Below are 20,023 nucleotides of genomic sequence, written 5' to 3' on the forward strand. Positions count from 1 at the left end.
CCTCCTGTGTTTATGCCGCTTTACACCCTCTTGATTCAACTCCAGAGAGATATCAATACATAGGTTTCAAGATTCTTGCTAGTCAGATATATTCTTGTGTGGTGAATAGGTGGTGTTGAGTCCAGTTCACTGAGCAGGGAGGAGGTCTTGTCTGTTACATATTTGGCTTATGGAACGGTATCTGAGCTAATTTCAAACCATTGTTTTATGCATCACCCCACCTCACCTTTCCCGTTAAGCAGCCATAGTGTGTCTTCTAAATGTGTGACTCTGTTCTGTTTTGTAATTCAGTTCAAGTGTAGCGATTTTGACATGCCCTCTATAAGTGATATCTTAGGATAAGTGTCTTTTTCTGTGTGACTTATTTCACTTAGAATCCTCGTCCCTAAATCCACTCATCATGCTGCTACTAGCCTTATGACATTGATTTCATGGCTGAGTGATATTCCATTGTGCCTAAGTACCACAACTTCTTTATCCATTTTTCTCTTTCCTGGCATGTTTAAGGTGTACTGAAGTGGAGGTTCTTGTACACAGAGCAGCCCTAAACTTTGGGGTGCCTGTGTCTTGTTGATTTTTAGTTTTCCCAATTTATATGCCCATGAGTGGAAGTGCCCTATGCTCTGTAAGCTGTGTTTATTACATGTTTCAGGACACACCGTACACTTCTCCAGAGTGGCTGTTGGCAATTGACATCCCGCCCATCAGCGTAGCAAGGCTCCCATGTCTCCACGGCCTGTCCTGCATTTCTGGTTTTTACACATTTTGCAGCATGGCCCTTATGACCGATGGCAAGCGAGACTTCTTTGTAGTGCTGATTTGCACTTCCGGCTTGCTTGGTTGGCCAAAAAGGGCGTATGCGTTTTTTCCTGAATATATTCAGGAAAAAACGCATACGCCCTTTTTGGCCAAGGGCATCATTGTCAACGTTTTGCCGCTTTTCATGTGCTTTAAAGGCGAGTCCAATCTACCTCCTGAAATCTGTTTCCGGCAATTCTGCCTTGCTTTCAAATCCTCTTTATTGCCTTCCCTCAATATATTTGTGGACGAGAGTTATCATTTATAACTCTGCAGGTTTGTGAATTGCAGTGGCCCTGAGCTCCATTTGTCAACTCGCTATTTTGGGAGCTGGCCGCAAAAGCGCAGGATTGCTTCAGGCCCTATTCTGGATCCGGGGGGCAGGCTGAGCCTGTGCTTCATTCTTCTTCCTGATGAGGAAATAGAGTGACCGCTGCCTGTCCCAACACCTAGAGCTAGTCTCTCATTGGTTCCCCGTCTTCCCGTTCATCCTCAGGACAAATTGCAACCTGTACGAAACAAACAGGAGGTTCAAGGTGCTGATTCTCCAAGTAGGGAGATTGTTAGTAAAGCGGCTGGAATGGCGAACCCGAGCACAAGGAGAGGAGAAATGAGGTGCGTTTTAGAAACCTTTCCCGATCACACGGTGTACCATCTTCTGGGTTTCCCAGGCATGTTTTCGATGTAGGAAGATGCCCTTGAACCTGGAGATTTGGGACCCATGGGCGGGTACCGCGCGGTATTACTTTAAAGCGTCTGCGTTTGCTCACCCAACCTCACCAATCCTCTCAGCCCCAAGAGTGTCCAGCCTTATGTCTCATCCAGCTGTGGGTCTAGATATGGTCAATCCAGGTTGCATCAGAGCCCCCGAACGGATTTTGTAAGAATTTCTGTCTCTTTCACTGTCTTTGTTTTATGGGGTTCATTTTAAGTAATTTATTTTGATAATGGGGTTGAGCTGCTTTTCCCTCCTGTGTTTATGCCGCTTTACACCCTCTTGATTCAACTCCAGAGAGATATCAATACATAGGTTTCAAGATTCTTGCTAGTCAGATATATTCTTGTGTGGTGAATAGGTGGTGTTGAGTCCAGTTCACTGAGCAGGGAGGAGGTCTTGTCTGTTACATATTTGGCTTATGGAACGGTATCTGAGCTAATTTCAAACCATTGTTTTATGCATCACCCCACCTCACCTTTCCCGTTAAGCAGCCATAGTGTGTCTTCTAAATGTGTGACTCTGTTCTGTTTTGTAATTCAGTTCAAGTGTAGCGATTTTGACATGCCCTCTATAAGTGATATCTTAGGATAAGTGTCTTTTTCTGTGTGACTTATTTCACTTAGAATCCTCGTCCCTAAATCCACTCATCATGCTGCTACTAGCCTTATGACATTGATTTCATGGCTGAGTGATATTCCATTGTGCCTAAGTACCACAACTTCTTTATCCATTTTTCTCTTTCCTGGCATGTTTAAGGTGTACTGAAGTGGAGGTTCTTGTACACAGAGCAGCCCTAAACTTTGGGGTGCCTGTGTCTTGTTGATTTTTAGTTTTCCCAATTTATATGCCCATGAGTGGAAGTGCCCTATGCTCTGTAAGCTGTGTTTATTACATGTTTCAGGACACACCGTACACTTCTCCAGAGTGGCTGTTGGCAATTGACATCCCGCCCATCAGCGTAGCAAGGCTCCCATGTCTCCACGGCCTGTCCTGCATTTCTGGTTTTTACACATTTTGCAGCATGGCCCTTATGACCGATGGCAAGCGAGACTTCTTTGTAGTGCTGATTTGCACTTCCGGCTTGCTTGGTTGGCCAAAAAGGGCGTATGCGTTTTTTCCTGAATATATTCAGGAAAAAACGCATACGCCCTTTTTGGCCAAGGGCATCATTGTCAACGTTTTGCCGCTTTTCATGTGCTTTAAAGGCGAGTCGAATCTACCTCCTGAAATCTGTTTCCGGCAATTCTGCCTTGCTTTCAAATCCTCTTTATTGCCTTCCCTCAATATATTTGTGGACGAGAGTTATCCTTTATAACTCTGCAGGTTTGTGAATTGCAGTGGCCCTGAGCTCCATTTGTCAACTCGCTATTTTGGGAGCTGGCCGCAAAAGCGCAGGATTGCTTCAGGCCCTATTCTGGATCCGGGGGGCAGGCTGAGCCTGTGCTTCATTCTTCTTCCTGATGAGGAAATAGAGTGACCGCTGCCTGTCCCAACACCTAGAGCTAGTCTCTCATTGGTTCCCCGTCTTCCCGTTCATCCTCAGGACAAATTGCAACCTGTACGAAACAAACAGGAGGTTCAAGGTGCTGATTCTCCAAGTAGGGAGATTGTTAGTAAAGCGGCTGGAATGGCGAACCCGAGCACAAGGAGAGGAGAAATGAGGTGCGTTTTAGAAACCTTTCCCGATCACACGGTGTACCATCTTCTGGGTTTCCCAGGCATGTTTTCGATGTAGGAAGATGCCCTTGAACCTGGAGATTTGGGACCCATGGGCGGGTACCGCGCGGTATTACTTTAAAGCGTCTGCGTTTGCTCACCCAACCTCACCAATCCTCTCAGCCCCAAGAGTGTCCAGCCTTATGTCTCATCCAGCTGTGGGTCTAGATATGGTCAATCCAGGTTGCATCAGAGCCCCCGAACGGATTTTGTAAGAATTTCTGTCTCTTTCACTGTCTTTGTTTTATGGGGTTCATTTTAAGTAATTTATTTTGATAATGGGGTTGAGCTGCTTTTCCCTCCTGTGTTTATGCCGCTTTACACCCTCTTGATTCAACTCCAGAGAGATATCAATACATAGGTTTCAAGATTCTTGCTAGTCAGATATATTCTTGTGTGGTGAATAGGTGGTGTTGAGTCCAGTTCACTGAGCAGGGAGGAGGTCTTGTCTGTTACATATTTGGCTTATGGAACGGTATCTGAGCTAATTTCAAACCATTGTTTTATGCATCACCCCACCTCACCTTTCCCGTTAAGCAGCCATAGTGTGTCTTCTAAATGTGTGACTCTGTTCTGTTTTGTAATTCAGTTCAAGTGTAGCGATTTTGACATGCCCTCTATAAGTGATATCTTAGGATAAGTGTCTTTTTCTGTGTGACTTATTTCACTTAGAATCCTCGTCCCTAAATCCACTCATCATGCTGCTACTAGCCTTATGACATTGATTTCATGGCTGAGTGATATTCCATTGTGCCTAAGTACCACAACTTCTTTATCCATTTTTCTCTTTCCTGGCATGTTTAAGGTGTACTGAAGTGGAGGTTCTTGTACACAGAGCAGCCCTAAACTTTGGGGTGCCTGTGTCTTGTTGATTTTTAGTTTTCCCAATTTATATGCCCATGAGTGGAAGTGCCCTATGCTCTGTAAGCTGTGTTTATTACATGTTTCAGGACACACCGTACACTTCTCCAGAGTGGCTGTTGGCAATTGACATCCCGCCCATCAGCGTAGCAAGGCTCCCATGTCTCCACGGCCTGTCCTGCATTTCTGGTTTTTACACATTTTGCAGCATGGCCCTTATGACCGATGGCAAGCGAGACTTCTTTGTAGTGCTGATTTGCACTTCCGGCTTGCTTGGTTGGCCAAAAAGGGCGTATGCGTTTTTTCCTGAATATATTCAGGAAAAAACGCATACGCCCTTTTTGGCCAAGGGCATCATTGTCAACGTTTTGCCGCTTTTCATGTGCTTTAAAGGCGAGTCGAATCTACCTCCTGAAATCTGTTTCCGGCAATTCTGCCTTGCTTTCAAATCCTCTTCGTTGCCTTCCCTCAATATATTTGTGGACGAGAGTTATCCTTTATAACTCTGCAGGTTTGTGAATTGCAGTGGCCCTGAGCTCCATTTGTCAACTCGCTATTTTGGGAGCTGGCCGCAAAAGCGCAGGATTGCTTCAGGCCCTATTCTGGATCCGGGGGGCAGGCTGAGCCTGTGCTTCATTCTTCTTCCTGATGAGGAAATAGAGTGACCGCTGCCTGTCCCAACACCTAGAGCTAGTCTCTCATTGGTTCCCCGTCTTCCCGTTCATCCTCAGGACAAATTGCAACCTGTACGAAACAAACAGGAGGTTCAAGGTGCTGATTCTCCAAGTAGGGAGATTGTTAGTAAAGCGGCTGGAATGGCGAACCCGAGCACAAGGAGAGGAGAAATGAGGTGCGTTTTAGAAACCTTTCCCGATCACACGGTGTACCATCTTCTGGGTTTCCCAGGCATGTTTTCGATGTAGGAAGATGCCCTTGAACCTGGAGATTTGGGACCCATGGGGTGGGTACCGCGCGGTATTACTTTAAAGCGTCTGCGTTTGCTCACCCAACCTCACCAATCCTCTCAGCCCCAAGAGTGTCCAGCCTTATGTCTCATCCAGCTGTGGGTCTAGATATGGTCAATCCAGGTTGCATCAGAGCCCCCGAACGGATTTTGTAAGAATTTCTCTCTTTCTCACTGTCTTTGTTTTATGGGGTTCATTTTAAGTAATTTATTTTGATAATGGGGTTGAGCTGCTTTTCCATCCTGCGTTTATGCCGCTTTACACCCTCTTGATTCAACTCCAGAGAGATATCAATACATAGGTTTCAAGATTCTTGCTAGTCAGATATATTCTTGTGCGGTGAATAGGTGGTGTTGAGTCCAGTTCACTGAGCAGGGAGGAGGTCTTGTCTGTTACATATTTGGCTTATGGAACGGTATCTGAGCTAATTTCAAACCATTGTTTTATGCATCACCCCACCTCACCTTTCCCGTTAAGCAGCCATAGTGTGTCTTCTAAATGTGTGACTCTGTTCTGTTTTGTAATTCAGTTCAAGTGTAGCGATTTTGACATGCCCTCTATAAGTGATATCTTAGGATAAGTGTCTTTTTCTGTGTGACTTATTTCACTTAGAATCCTCGTCCCTAAATCCACTCATCATGCTGCTACTAGCCTTATGACATTGATTTCATGGCTGAGTGATATTCCATTGTGCCTAAGTACCACAACTTCTTTATCCATTTTTCTCTTTCCTGGCATGTTTAAGGTGTACTGAAGTGGAGGTTCTTGTACACAGAGCAGCCCTAAACTTTGGGGTGCCTGTGTCTTGTTGATTTTTAGTTTTCCCAATTTATATGCCCATGAGTGGAAGTGCCCTATGCTCTGTAAGCTGTGTTTATTACATGTTTCAGGACACACCGTACACTTCTCCAGAGTGGCTGTTGGCAATTGACATCCCGCCCATCAGCGTAGCAAGGCTCCCATGTCTCCACGGCCTGTCCTGCATTTCTGGTTTTTACACATTTTGCAGCATGGCCCTTATGACCGATGGCAAGCGAGACTTCTTTGTAGTGCTGATTTGCACTTCCGGCTTGCTTGGTTGGCCAAAAAGGGCGTATGCGTTTTTTCCTGAATATATTCAGGAAAAAACGCATACGCCCTTTTTGGCCAAGGGCATCATTGTCAACGTTTTGCCGCTTTTCATGTGCTTTAAAGGCGAGTCGAATCTACCTCCTGAAATCTGTTTCCGGCAATTCTGCCTTGCTTTCAAATCCTCTTTATTGCCTTCCCTCAATATATTTGTGGACGAGAGTTATCATTTATAACTCTGCAGGTTTGTGAATTGCAGTGGCCCTGAGCTCCATTTGTCAACTCGCTATTTTGGGAGCTGGCCGCAAAAGCGCAGGATTGCTTCAGGCCCTATTCTGGATCCGGGGGGCAGGCTGAGCCTGTGCTTCATTCTTCTTCCTGATGAGGAAATAGAGTGACCGCTGCCTGTCCCAACACCTAGAGCTAGTCTCTCATTGGTTCCCCGTCTTCCCGTTCATCCTCAGGACAAATTGCAACCTGTACGAAACAAACAGGAGGTTCAAGGTGCTGATTCTCCAAGTAGGGAGATTGTTAGTAAAGCGGCTGGAATGGCGAACCCGAGCACAAGGAGAGGAGAAATGAGGTGCGTTTTAGAAACCTTTCCCGATCACACGGTGTACCATCTTCTGGGTTTCCCAGGCATGTTTTCGATGTAGGAAGATGCCCTTGAACCTGGAGATTTGGGACCCATGGGGTGGGTACCGCGCGGTATTACTTTAAAGCGTCTGCGTTTGCTCACCCAACCTCACCAATCCTCTCAGCCCCAAGAGTGTCCAGCCTTATGTCTCATCCAGCTGTGGGTCTAGATATGGTCAATCCAGGTTGCATCAGAGCCCCCGAACGGATTTTGTAAGAATTTCTCTCTCTCTCACTGTCTTTGTTTTATGGGGTTCATTTTAAGTAATTTATTTTGATAATGGGGTTGAGCTGCTTTTCCCTCCTGCGTTTATGCCGCTTTACACCCTCTTGATTCAACTCCAGAGAGATATCAATACATAGGTTTCAAGATTCTTGCTAGTCAGATATATTCTTGTGCGGTGAATAGGTGGTGTTGAGTCCAGTTCACTGAGCAGGGAGGAGGTCTTGTCTGTTACATATTTGGCTTATGGAACGGTATCTGAGCTAATTTCAAACCATTGTTTTATGCATCACCCCACCTCACCTTTCCCGTTAAGCAGCCATAGTGTGTCTTCTAAATGTGTGACTCTGTTCTGTTTTGTAATTCAGTTCAAGTGTAGCGATTTTGACATGCCCTCTATAAGTGATATCTTAGGATAAGTGTCTTTTTCTGTGTGACTTATTTCACTTAGAATCCTCGTCCCTAAATCCACTCATCATGCTGCTACTAGCCTTATGACATTGATTTCATGGCTGAGTGATATTCCATTGTGCCTAAGTACCACAACTTCTTTATCCATTTTTCTCTTTCCTGGCATGTTTAAGGTGTACTGAAGTGGAGGTTCTTGTACACAGAGCAGCCCTAAACTTTGGGGTGCCTGTGTCTTGTTGATTTTTAGTTTTCCCAATTTATATGCCCATGAGTGGAAGTGCCCTATGCTCTGTAAGCTGTGTTTATTACATGTTTCAGGACACACCGTACACCTCTCCAGAGTGGCTGTTGGCAATTGACATCCCGCCCATCAGCGTAGCAAGGCTCCCATGTCTCCACGGCCTGTCCTGCATTTCTGGTTTTTACACATTTTGCAGCATGGCCCTTATGACCGATGGCAAGCGAGACTTCTTTGTAGTGCTGATTTGCACTTCCGGCTTGCTTGGTTGGCCAAAAAGGGCGTATGCGTTTTTTCCTGAATATATTCAGGAAAAAACGCATACGCCCTTTTTGGCCAAGGGCATCATTGTCAACGTTTTGCCGCTTTTCATGTGCTTTAAAGGCGAGTCGAATCTACCTCCTGAAATCTGTTTCCGGCAATTCTGCCTTGCTTTCAAATCCTCTTTATTGCCTTCCCTCAATATATTTGTGGACGAGAGTTATCATTTATAACTCTGCAGGTTTGTGAATTGCAGTGGCCCTGAGCTCCATTTGTCAACTCGCTATTTTGGGAGCTGGCCGCAAAAGCGCAGGATTGCTTCAGGCCCTATTCTGGATCCGGGGGGCAGGCTGAGCCTGTGCTTCATTCTTCTTCCTGATGAGGAAATAGAGTGACCGCTGCCTGTCCCAACACCTAGAGCTAGTCTCTCATTGGTTCCCCGTCTTCCCGTTCATCCTCAGGACAAATTGCAACCTGTACGAAACAAACAGGAGGTTCAAGGTGCTGATTCTCCAAGTAGGGAGATTGTTAGTAAAGCGGCTGGAATGGCGAACCCGAGCACAAGGAGAGGAGAAATGAGGTGCGTTTTAGAAACCTTTCCCGATCACACGGTGTACCATCTTCTGGGTTTCCCAGGCATGTTTTCGATGTAGGAAGATGCCCTTGAACCTGGAGATTTGGGACCCATGGGGTGGGTACCGCGCGGTATTACTTTAAAGCGTCTGCGTTTGCTCACCCAACCTCACCAATCCTCTCAGCCCCAAGAGTGTCCAGCCTTATGTCTCATCCAGCTGTGGGTCTAGATATGGTCAATCCAGGTTGCATCAGAGCCCCCGAACGGATTTTGTAAGAATTTCTGTCTCTTTCACTGTCTTTGTTTTATGGGGTTCATTTTAAGTAATTTATTTTGATAATGGGGTTGAGCTGCTTTTCCCTCCTGTGTTTATGCTGCTTTACACCCTCTTGATTCAACTCCAGAGAGATATCAATACATAGGTTTCAAGATTCTTGCTAGTCAGATATATTCTTGTGCGGTGAATAGGTGGTGTTGAGTCCAGTTCACTGAGCAGGGAGGAGGTCTTGTCTGTTACATATTTGGCTTATGGAACGGTATCTGAGCTAATTTCAAACCATTGTTTTATGCATCACCCCACCTCACCTTTCCCGTTAAGCAGCCATAGTGTGTCTTCTAAATGTGTGACTCTGTTCTGTTTTGTAATTCAGTTCAAGTGTAGCGATTTTGACATGCCCTCTATAAGTGATATCTTAGGATAAGTGTCTTTTTCTGTGTGACTTATTTCACTTAGAATCCTCGTCCCTAAATCCACTCATCATGCTGCTACTAGCCTTATGACATTGATTTCATGGCTGAGTGATATTCCATTGTGCCTAAGTACCACAACTTCTTTATCCATTTTTCTCTTTCCTGGCATGTTTAAGGTGTACTGAAGTGGAGGTTCTTGTACACAGAGCAGCCCTAAACTTTGGGGTGCCTGTGTCTTGTTGATTTTTAGTTTTCCCAATTTATATGCCCATGAGTGGAAGTGCCCTATGCTCTGTAAGCTGTGTTTATTACATGTTTCAGGACACACCGTACACTTCTCCAGAGTGGCTGTTGGCAATTGACATCCCGCCCATCAGCGTAGCAAGGCTCCCATGTCTCCACGGCCTGTCCTGCATTTCTGGTTTTTACACATTTTGCAGCATGGCCCTTATGACCGATGGCAAGCGAGACTTCTTTGTAGTGCTGATTTGCACTTCCGGCTTGCTTGGTTGGCCAAAAAGGGCGTATGCGTTTTTTCCTGAATATATTCAGGAAAAAACGCATACGCCCTTTTTGGCCAAGGGCATCATTGTCAACGTTTTGCCGCTTTTCATGTGCTTTAAAGGCGAGTCCAATCTACCTCCTGAAATCTGTTTCCGGCAATTCTGCCTTGCTTTCAAATCCTCTTTATTGCCTTCCCTCAATATATTTGTGGACGAGAGTTATCATTTATAACTCTGCAGGTTTGTGAATTGCAGTGGCCCTGAGCTCCATTTGTCAACTCGCTATTTTGGGAGCTGGCCGCAAAAGCGCAGGATTGCTTCAGGCCCTATTCTGGATCCGGGGGGCAGGCTGAGCCTGTGCTTCATTCTTCTTCCTGATGAGGAAATAGAGTGACCGCTGCCTGTCCCAACACCTAGAGCTAGTCTCTCATTGGTTCCCCGTCTTCCCGTTCATCCTCAGGACAAATTGCAACCTGTACGAAACAAACAGGAGGTTCAAGGTGCTGATTCTCCAAGTAGGGAGATTGTTAGTAAAGCGGCTGGAATGGCGAACCCGAGCACAAGGAGAGGAGAAATGAGGTGCGTTTTAGAAACCTTTCCCGATCACACGGTGTACCATCTTCTGGGTTTCCCAGGCATGTTTTCGATGTAGGAAGATGCCCTTGAACCTGGAGATTTGGGACCCATGGGGTGGGTACCGCGCGGTATTACTTTAAAGCGTCTGCGTTTGCTCACCCAACCTCACCAATCCTCTCAGCCCCAAGAGTGTCCAGCCTTATGTCTCATCCAGCTGTGGGTCTAGATATGGTCAATCCAGGTTGCATCAGAGCCCCCGAACGGATTTTGTAAGAATTTCTCTTTCTTTCACTGTCTTTGTTTTATGGGGTTCATTTCAAGTAATTTATTTTGATAATGGGGTTGAGCTGCTTTTCCCTCCTGTGTTTATGCCGCTTTACACCCTCTTGATTCAACTCCAGAGAGATATCAATACATAGGTTTCAAGATTCTTGCTAGTCAGATATATTCTTGTGCGGTGAATAGGTGGTGTTGAGTCCAGTTCACTGAGCAGGGAGGAGGTCTTGTCTGTTACATATTTGGCTTATGGAACGGTATCTGAGCTAATTTCAAACCATTGTTTTATGCATCACCCCACCTCACCTTTCCCGTTAAGCAGCCATAGTGTGTCTTCTAAATGTGTGACTCTGTTCTGTTTTGTAATTCAGTTCAAGTGTAGCGATTTTGACATGCCCTCTATAAGTGATATCTTAGGATAAGTGTCTTTTTCTGTGTGACTTATTTCACTTAGAATCCTCGTCCCTAAATCCACTCATCATGCTGCTACTAGCCTTATGACATTGATTTCATGGCTGAGTGATATTCCATTGTGCCTAAGTACCACAACTTCTTTATCCATTTTTCTCTTTCCTGGCATGTTTAAGGTGTACTGAAGTGGAGGTTCTTGTACACAGAGCAGCGCTAAACTTTGGGGTGCCTGTGTCTTGTTGATTTTTAGTTTTCCCAATTTATATGCCCATGAGTGGAAGTGCCCTATGCTCTGTAAGCTGTGTTTATTACATGTTTCAGGACACACCGTACACTTCTCCAGAGTGGCTGTTGGCAATTGACATCCCGCCCATCAGCGTAGCAAGGCTCCCATGTCTCCACGGCCTGTCCTGCATTTCTGGTTTTTACACATTTTGCAGCATGGCCCTTATGACCGATGGCAAGCGAGACTTCTTTGTAGTGCTGATTTGCACTTCCGGCTTGCTTGGTTGGCCAAAAAGGGCGTATGCGTTTTTTCCTGAATATATTCAGGAAAAAACGCATACGCCCTTTTTGGCCAAGGGCATCATTGTCAACGTTTTGCCGCTTTTCATGTGCTTTAAAGGCGAGTCGAATCTACCTCCTGAAATCTGTTTCCGGCAATTCTGCCTTGCTTTCAAATCCTCTTTATTGCCTTCCCTCAATATATTTGTGGACGAGAGTTATCATTTATAACTCTGCAGGTTTGTGAATTGCAGTGGCCCTGAGCTCCATTTGTCAACTCGCTATTTTGGGAGCTGGCCGCAAAAGCGCAGGATTGCTTCAGGCCCTATTCTGGATCCGGGGGGCAGGCTGAGCCTGTGCTTCATTCTTCTTCCTGATGAGGAAATAGAGTGACCGCTGCCTGTCCCAACACCTAGAGCTAGTCTCTCATTGGTTCCCCGTCTTCCCGTTCATCCTCAGGACAAATTGCAACCTGTACGAAACAAACAGGAGGTTCAAGGTGCTGATTCTCCAAGTAGGGAGATTGTTAGTAAAGCGGCTGGAATGGCGAACCCGAGCACAAGGAGAGGAGAAATGAGGTGCGTTTTAGAAACCTTTCCCGATCACACGGTGTACCATCTTCTGGGTTTCCCAGGCATGTTTTCGATGTAGGAAGATGCCCTTGAACCTGCAGATTGGGGACCCATGGGGTGGGTACCGCGCGGTATTACTTTAAAGCGTCTGCGTTTGCTCACCCAACCTCACCAATCCTCTCAGCCCCAAGAGTGTCCAGCCTTATGTCTCATCCAGCTGTGGGTCTAGATATGGTCAATCCAGGTTGCATCAGAGCCCCCGAACGGATTTTGTAAGAATTTCTCTCTCTTTCACTGTCTTTGTTTTATGGGGTTCATTTCAAGTAATTTATTTTGATAATGGGGTTGAGCTGCTTTTCCCTCCTGTGTTTATGCCGCTTTACACCCTCTTGATTCAACTCCAGAGAGATATCAATACATAGGTTTCAAGATTCTTGCTAGTCAGATATATTCTTGTGCGGTGAATAGGTGGTGTTGAGTCCAGTTCACTGAGCAGGGAGGAGGTCTTGTCTGTTACATATTTGGCTTATGGAACGGTATCTGAGCTAATTTCAAACCATTGTTTTATGCATCACCCCACCTCACCTTTCCCGTTAAGCAGCCATAGTGTGTCTTCTAAATGTGTGACTCTGTTCTGTTTTGTAATTCAGTTCAAGTGTAGCGATTTTGACATGCCCTCTATAAGTGATATCTTAGGATAAGTGTCTTTTTCTGTGTGACTTATTTCACTTAGAATCCTCGTCCCTAAATCCACTCATCATGCTGCTACTAGCCTTATGACATTGATTTCATGGCTGAGTGATATTCCATTGTGCCTAAGTACCACAACTTCTTTATCCATTTTTCTCTTTCCTGGGATGTTTAAGGTGTACTGAAGTGGAGGTTCTTGTACACAGAGCAGCCCTAAACTTTGGGGTGCCTGTGTCTTGTTGATTTTTAGTTTTCCCAATTTATATGCCCATGAGTGGAAGTGCCCTATGCTCTGTAAGCTGTGTTTATTACATGTTTCAGGACACACCGTACACTTCTCCAGAGTGGCTGTTGGCAATTGACATCCCGCCCATCAGCGTAGCAAGGCTCCCATGTCTCCACGGCCTGTCCTGCATTTCTGGTTTTTACACATTTTGCAGCATGGCCCTTATGACCGATGGCAAGCGAGACTTCTTTGTAGTGCTGATTTGCACTTCCGGCTTGCTTGGTTGGCCAAAAAGGGCGTATGCGTTTTTTCCTGAATATATTCAGGAAAAAACGCATACGCCCTTTTTGGCCAAGGGCATCATTGTCAACGTTTTGCCGCTTTTCATGTGCTTTAAAGGCGAGTCGAATCTACCTCCTGAAATCTGTTTCCGGCAATTCTGCCTTGCTTTCAAATCCTCTTTATTGCCTTCCCTCAATATATTTGTGGACGAGAGTTATCATTTATAACTCTGCAGGTTTGTGAATTGCAGTGGCCCTGAGCTCCATTTGTCAACTCGCTATTTTGGGAGCTGGCCGCAAAAGCGCAGGATTGCTTCAGGCCCTATTTTGGATCCGGGGGGCAGGCTGAGCCTGTGCTTCATTCTTCTTCCTGATGAGGAAATAGAGTGACCGCTGCCTGTCCCAACACCTAGAGCTAGTCTCTCATTGGTTCCCCGTCTTCCCGTTCATCCTCAGGACAAATTGCAACCTGTACGAAACAAACAGGAGGTTCAAGGTGCTGATTCTCCAAGTAGGGAGATTGTTAGTAAAGCGGCTGGAATGGCGAACCCGAGCACAAGGAGAGGAGAAATGAGGTGCGTTTTAGAAACCTTTCCCGATCACACGGTGTACCATCTTCTGGGTTTCCCAGGCATGTTTTCGATGTAGGAAGATGCCCTTGAACCTGCAGATTGGGGACCCATGGGGTGGGTACCGCGCGGTATTACTTTAAAGCGTCTGCGTTTGCTCACCCAACCTCACCAATCCTCTCAGCCCCAAGAGTGTCCAGCCTTATGTCTCATCCAGCTGTGGGTCTAGATATGGTCAATCCAGGTTGCATCAGAGCCCCCGAACGGATTTTGTAAGAATTTCTCTCTCTTTCACTGTCTTTGTTTTATGGGGTTCATTTTAAGTAATTTATTTTGATAATGGGGTTGAGCTGCTTTTCCCTCCTGCGTTTATGCCGCTTTACACCCTCTTGATTCAACTCCAGAGAGATATCAATACATAGGTTTCAAGATTCTTGCTAGTCAGATATATTCTTGTGCGGTGAATAGGTGGTGTTGAGTCCAGTTCACTGAGCAGGGAGGAGGTCTTGTCTGTTACATATTTGGCTTATGGAACGGTATCTGAGCTAATTTCAAACCATTGTTTTATGCATCACCCCACCTCACCTTTCCCGTTAAGCAGCCATAGTGTGTCTTCTAAATGTGTGACTCTGTTCTGTTTTGTAATTCAGTTCAAGTGTAGCGATTTTGACATGCCCTCTATAAGTGATATCTTAGGATAAGTGTCTTTTTCTGTGTGACTTATTTCATTTAGAATCCTCGTCCCTAAATCCACTCATCATGCTGCTACTAGCCTTATGACATTGATTTCATGGCTGAGTGATATTCCATTGTGCCTAAGTACCACAACTTCTTTATCCATTTTTCTCTTTCCTGGCATGTTTAAGGTGTACTGAAGTGGAGGTTCTTGTACACAGAGCAGCCCTAAACTTTGGGGTGCCTGTGTCTTGTTGATTTTTAGTTTTCCCAATTTATATGCCCATGAGTGGAAGTGCCCTATGCTCTGTAAGCTGTGTTTATTACATGTTTCAGGACACACCGTACACTTCTCCAGAGTGGCTGTTGGCAATTGACATCCCGCCCATCAGCGTAGCAAGGCTCCCATGTCTCCACGGCCTGTCCTGCATTTCTGGTTTTTACACATTTTGCAGCATGGCCCTTATGACCGATGGCAAGCGAGACTTCTTTGTAGTGCTGATTTGCACTTCCGGCTTGCTTGGTTGGCCAAAAAGGGCGTATGCGTTTTTTCCTGAATATATTCAGGAAAAAACGCATACGCCCTTTTTGGCCAAGGGCATCATTGTCAACGTTTTGCCGCTTTTCATGTGCTTTAAAGGCGAGTCGAATCTACCTCCTGAAATCTGTTTCCGGCAATTCTGCCTTGCTTTCAAATCCTCTTTATTGCCTTCCCTCAATATATTTGTGGACGAGAGTTATCATTTATAACTCTGCAGGTTTGTGAATTGCAGTGGCCCTGAGCTCCATTTGTCAACTCGCTATTTTGGGAGCTGGCCGCAAAAGCGCAGGATTGCTTCAGGCCCTATTCTGGATCCGGGGGGCAGGCTGAGCCTGTGCTTCATTCTTCTTCCTGATGAGGAAATAGAGTGACCGCTGCCTGTCCCAACACCTAGAGCTAGTCTCTCATTGGTTCCCCGTCTTCCCGTTCATCCTCAGGACAAATTGCAACCTGTACGAAACAAACAGGAGGTTCAAGGTGCTGATTCTCCAAGTAGGGAGATTGTTAGTAAAGCGGCTGGAATGGCGAACCCGAGCACAAGGAGAGGAGAAATGAGGTGCGTTTTAGAAACCTTTCCCGATCACACGGTGTACCATCTTCTGGGTTTCCCAGGCATGTTTTCGATGTAGGAAGATGCCCTTGAACCTGGAGATTTGGGACCCATGGGGTGGGTACCGCGCGGTATTACTTTAAAGCGTCTGCGTTTGCTCACCCAACCTCACCAATCCTCTCAGCCCCAAGAGTGTCCAGCCTTATGTCTCATCCAGCTGTGGGTCTAGATATGGTCAATCCAGGTTGCATCAGAGCCCCCGAACGGATTTTGTAAGAATTTCTCTCTCTTTCACTGTCTTTGTTTTATGGGGTTCATTTTAAGTAATTTATTTTGATAATGGGGTTGAGCTGCTTTTCCCTCCTGTGTTTATGCTGCTTTACACCCTCTTGATTCAACTCCAGAGAGATATCAATACATAGGTTTCAAGATTCTTGCTAGTCAGATATATTCTTGTGCGGTGAATAGGTGGTGTTGAGTCCAGTTCACTGAGCAGGGAGGAGGTCTTGTCTGTTACATATTTGGCTTATGGAACGGTATCTGAGCTAATTTCAAACCATTGTTTTATGCATCACCCCACCTCACCTTTCCCGTTAAGCAGCCATAGTGTGTCTTCTAAATGTGTGACTCTGTTCTGTTTTGTAATTCAGTTCAAGTGTAGCGATTTTGACATGCCCTCTATAAGTGATATCTTAGGATAAGTGTCTTTTTCTGTGTGACTTATTTCACTTAGAATCCTCGTCCCTAAATCCACTCATCATGCTGCTACTAGCCTTATGACATTGATTTCATGGCTGAGTGATATTCCATTGTGCCTAAGTACCACAACTTCTTTATCCATTTTTCTCTTTCCTGGCATGTTTAAGGTGTACTGAAGTGGAGGTTCTTGTACACAGAGCAGCCCTAAACTTTGGGGTGCCTGTGTCTTGTTGATTTTTAGTTTTCCCAATTTATATGCCCATGAGTGGAAGTGCCCTATGCTCTGTAAGCTGTGTTTATTACATGTTTCAGGACACACCGTACACTTCTCCAGAGTGGCTGTTGGCAATTGACATCCCGCCCATCAGCGTAGCAAGGCTCCCATGTCTCCACGGCCTGTCCTGCATTTCTGGTTTTTACACATTTTGCAGCATGGCCCTTATGACCGATGGCAAGCGAGACTTCTTTGTAGTGCTGATTTGCACTTCCGGCTTGCTTGGTTGGCCAAAAAGGGCGTATGCGTTTTTTCCTGAATATATTCAGGAAAAAACGCATACGCCCTTTTTGGCCAAGGGCATCATTGTCAACGTTTTGCCGCTTTTCATGTGCTTTAAAGGCGAGTCCAATCTACCTCCTGAAATCTGTTTCCGGCAATTCTGCCTTGCTTTCAAATCCTCTTTATTGCCTTCCCTCAATATATTTGTGGACGAGAGTTATCATTTATAACTCTGCAGGTTTGTGAATTGCAGTGGCCCTGAGCTCCATTTGTCAACTCGCTATTTTGGGAGCTGGCCGCAAAAGCGCAGGATTGCTTCAGGCCCTATTCTGGATCCGGGGGGCAGGCTGAGCCTGTGCTTCATTCTTCTTCCTGATGAGGAAATAGAGTGACCGCTGCCTGTCCCAACACCTAGAGCTAGTCTCTCATTGGTTCCCCGTCTTCCCGTTCATCCTCAGGACAAATTGCAACCTGTACGAAACAAACAGGAGGTTCAAGGTGCTGATTCTCCAAGTAGGGAGATTGTTAGTAAAGCGGCTGGAATGGCGAACCCGAGCACAAGGAGAGGAGAAATGAGGTGCGTTTTAGAAACCTTTCCCGATCACACGGTGTACCATCTTCTGGGTTTCCCAGGCATGTTTTCGATGTAGGAAGATGCCCTTGAACCTGCAGATTGGGGACCCATGGGGTGGGTACCGCGCGGTATTACTTTAAAGCGTCTGCGTTTGCTCACCCAACCTCACCAATCCTCTCAGCCCCAAGAGTGTCCAGCCTTATGTCTCATCCAGCTGTGGGTCTAGATATGGTCATCCAGGTTGCATCAGAGCCCCCGAACGGATTTTGTAAGAATTTCTCTTTCTTTCACTGTCTTTGTTTTATGGGGTTCATTTCAAGTAATTTATTTTGATAATGGGGTTGAGCTGCTTTTCCCTCCTGTGTTTATGCCGCTTTACACCCTCTTGATTCAACTCCAGAGAGATATCAATACATAGGTTTCAAGATTCTTGCTAGTCAGATATATTCTTGTGCGGTGAATAGGTGGTGTTGAGTCCAGTTCACTGAGCAGGGAGGAGGTCTTGTCTGTTACATATTTGGCTTATGGAACGGTATCTGAGCTAATTTCAAACCATTGTTTTATGCATCACCCCACCTCACCTTTCCCGTTAAGCAGCCATAGTGTGTCTTCTAAATGTGTGACTCTGTTCTGTTTTGTAATTCAGTTCAAGTGTAGCGATTTTGACATGCCCTCTATAAGTGATATCTTAGGATAAGTGTCTTTTTCTGTGTGACTTATTTCACTTAGAATCCTCGTCCCTAAATCCACTCATCATGCTGCTACTAGCCTTATGACATTGATTTCATGGCTGAGTGATATTCCATTGTGCCTAAGTACCACAACTTCTTTATCCATTTTTCTCTTTCCTGGCATGTTTAAGGTGTACTGAAGTGGAGGTTCTTGTACACAGAGCAGCCCTAAACTTTGGGGTGCCTGTGTCTTGTTGATTTTTAGTTTTCCCAATTTATATGCCCATGAGTGGAAGTGCCCTATGCTCTGTAAGCTGTGTTTATTACATGTTTCAGGACACACCGTACACTTCTCCAGAGTGGCTGTTGGCAATTGACATCCCGCCCATCAGCGTAGCAAGGCTCCCATGTCTCCACGGCCTGTCCTGCATTTCTGGTTTTTACACATTTTGCAGCATGGCCCTTATGACCGATGGCAAGCGAGACTTCTTTGTAGTGCTGATTTGCACTTCCGGCTTGCTTGGTTGGCCAAAAAGGGCGTATGCGTTTTTTCCTGAATATATTCAGGAAAAAACGCATACGCCCTTTTTGGCCAAGGGCATCATTGTCAACGTTTTGCCGCTTTTCATGTGCTTTAAAGGCGAGTCGAATCTACCTCCTGAAATCTGTTTCCGGCAATTCTGCCTTGCTTTCAAATCCTCTTTATTGCCTTCCCTCAATATATTTGTGGACGAGAGTTATCATTTATAACTCTGCAGGTTTGTGAATTGCAGTGGCCCTGAGCTCCATTTGTCAACTCGCTATTTTGGGAGCTGGCCGCAAAAGCGCAGGATTGCTTCAGGCCCTATTCTGGATCCGGGGGGCAGGCTGAGCCTGTGCTTCATTCTTCTTCCTGATGAGGAAATAGAGTGACCGCTGCCTGTCCCAACACCTAGAGCTAGTCTCTCATTGGTTCCCCGTCTTCCCGTTCATCCTCAGGACAAATTGCAACCTGTACGAAACAAACAGGAGGTTCAAGGTGCTGATTCTCCAAGTAGGGAGATTGTTAGTAAAGCGGCTGGAATGGCGAACCCGAGCACAAGGAGAGGAGAAATGAGGTGCGTTTTAGAAACCTTTCCCGATCACACGGTGTACCATCTTCTGGGTTTCCCAGGCATGTTTTCGATGTAGGAAGATGCCCTTGAACCTGCAGATTGGGGACCCATGGGGTGGGTACCGCGCGGTATTACTTTAAAGCGTCTGCGTTTGCTCACCCAACCTCACCAATCCTCTCAGCCCCAAGAGTGTCCAGCCTTATGTCTCATCCAGCTGTGGGTCTAGATATGGTCAATCCAGGTTGCATCAGAGCCCCCGAACGGATTTTGTAAGAATTTCTCTCTCTTTCACTGTCTTTGTTTTATGGGGTTCATTTCAAGTAATTTATTTTGATAATGGGGTTGAGCTGCTTTTCCCTCCTGTGTTTATGCCGCTTTACACCCTCTTGATTCAACTCCAGAGAGATATCAATACATAGGTTTCAAGATTCTTGCTAGTCAGATATATTCTTGTGCGGTGAATAGGTGGGTGTTGAGTCCAGTTCACTGAGCAGGGAGGAGGTCTTGTCTGTTACATATTTGGCTTATGGAACGGTATCTGAGCTAATTTCAAACCATTGTTTTATGCATCACCCCACCTCACCTTTCCCGTTAAGCAGCCATAGTGTGTCTTCTAAATGTGTGACTCTGTTCTGTTTTGTAATTCAGTTCAAGTGTAGCGATTTTGACATGCCCTCTATAAGTGATATCTTAGGATAAGTGTCTTTTTCTGTGTGACTTATTTCACTTAGAATCCTCGTCCCTAAATCCACTCATCATGCTGCTACTAGCCTTATGACATTGATTTCATGGCTGAGTGATATTCCATTGTGCCTAAGTACCACAACTTCTTTATCCATTTTTCTCTTTCCTGGGATGTTTAAGGTGTACTGAAGTGGAGGTTCTTGTACACAGAGCAGCCCTAAACTTTGGGGTGCCTGTGTCTTGTTGATTTTTAGTTTTCCCAATTTATATGC

This window comes from Eubalaena glacialis, chromosome 1 (genome assembly GCF_028564815.1).
Source record: "Eubalaena glacialis isolate mEubGla1 chromosome 1, mEubGla1.1.hap2.+ XY, whole genome shotgun sequence".
In the NCBI taxonomy this organism is placed as follows: Eukaryota; Metazoa; Chordata; class Mammalia; order Artiodactyla; family Balaenidae; genus Eubalaena; species Eubalaena glacialis.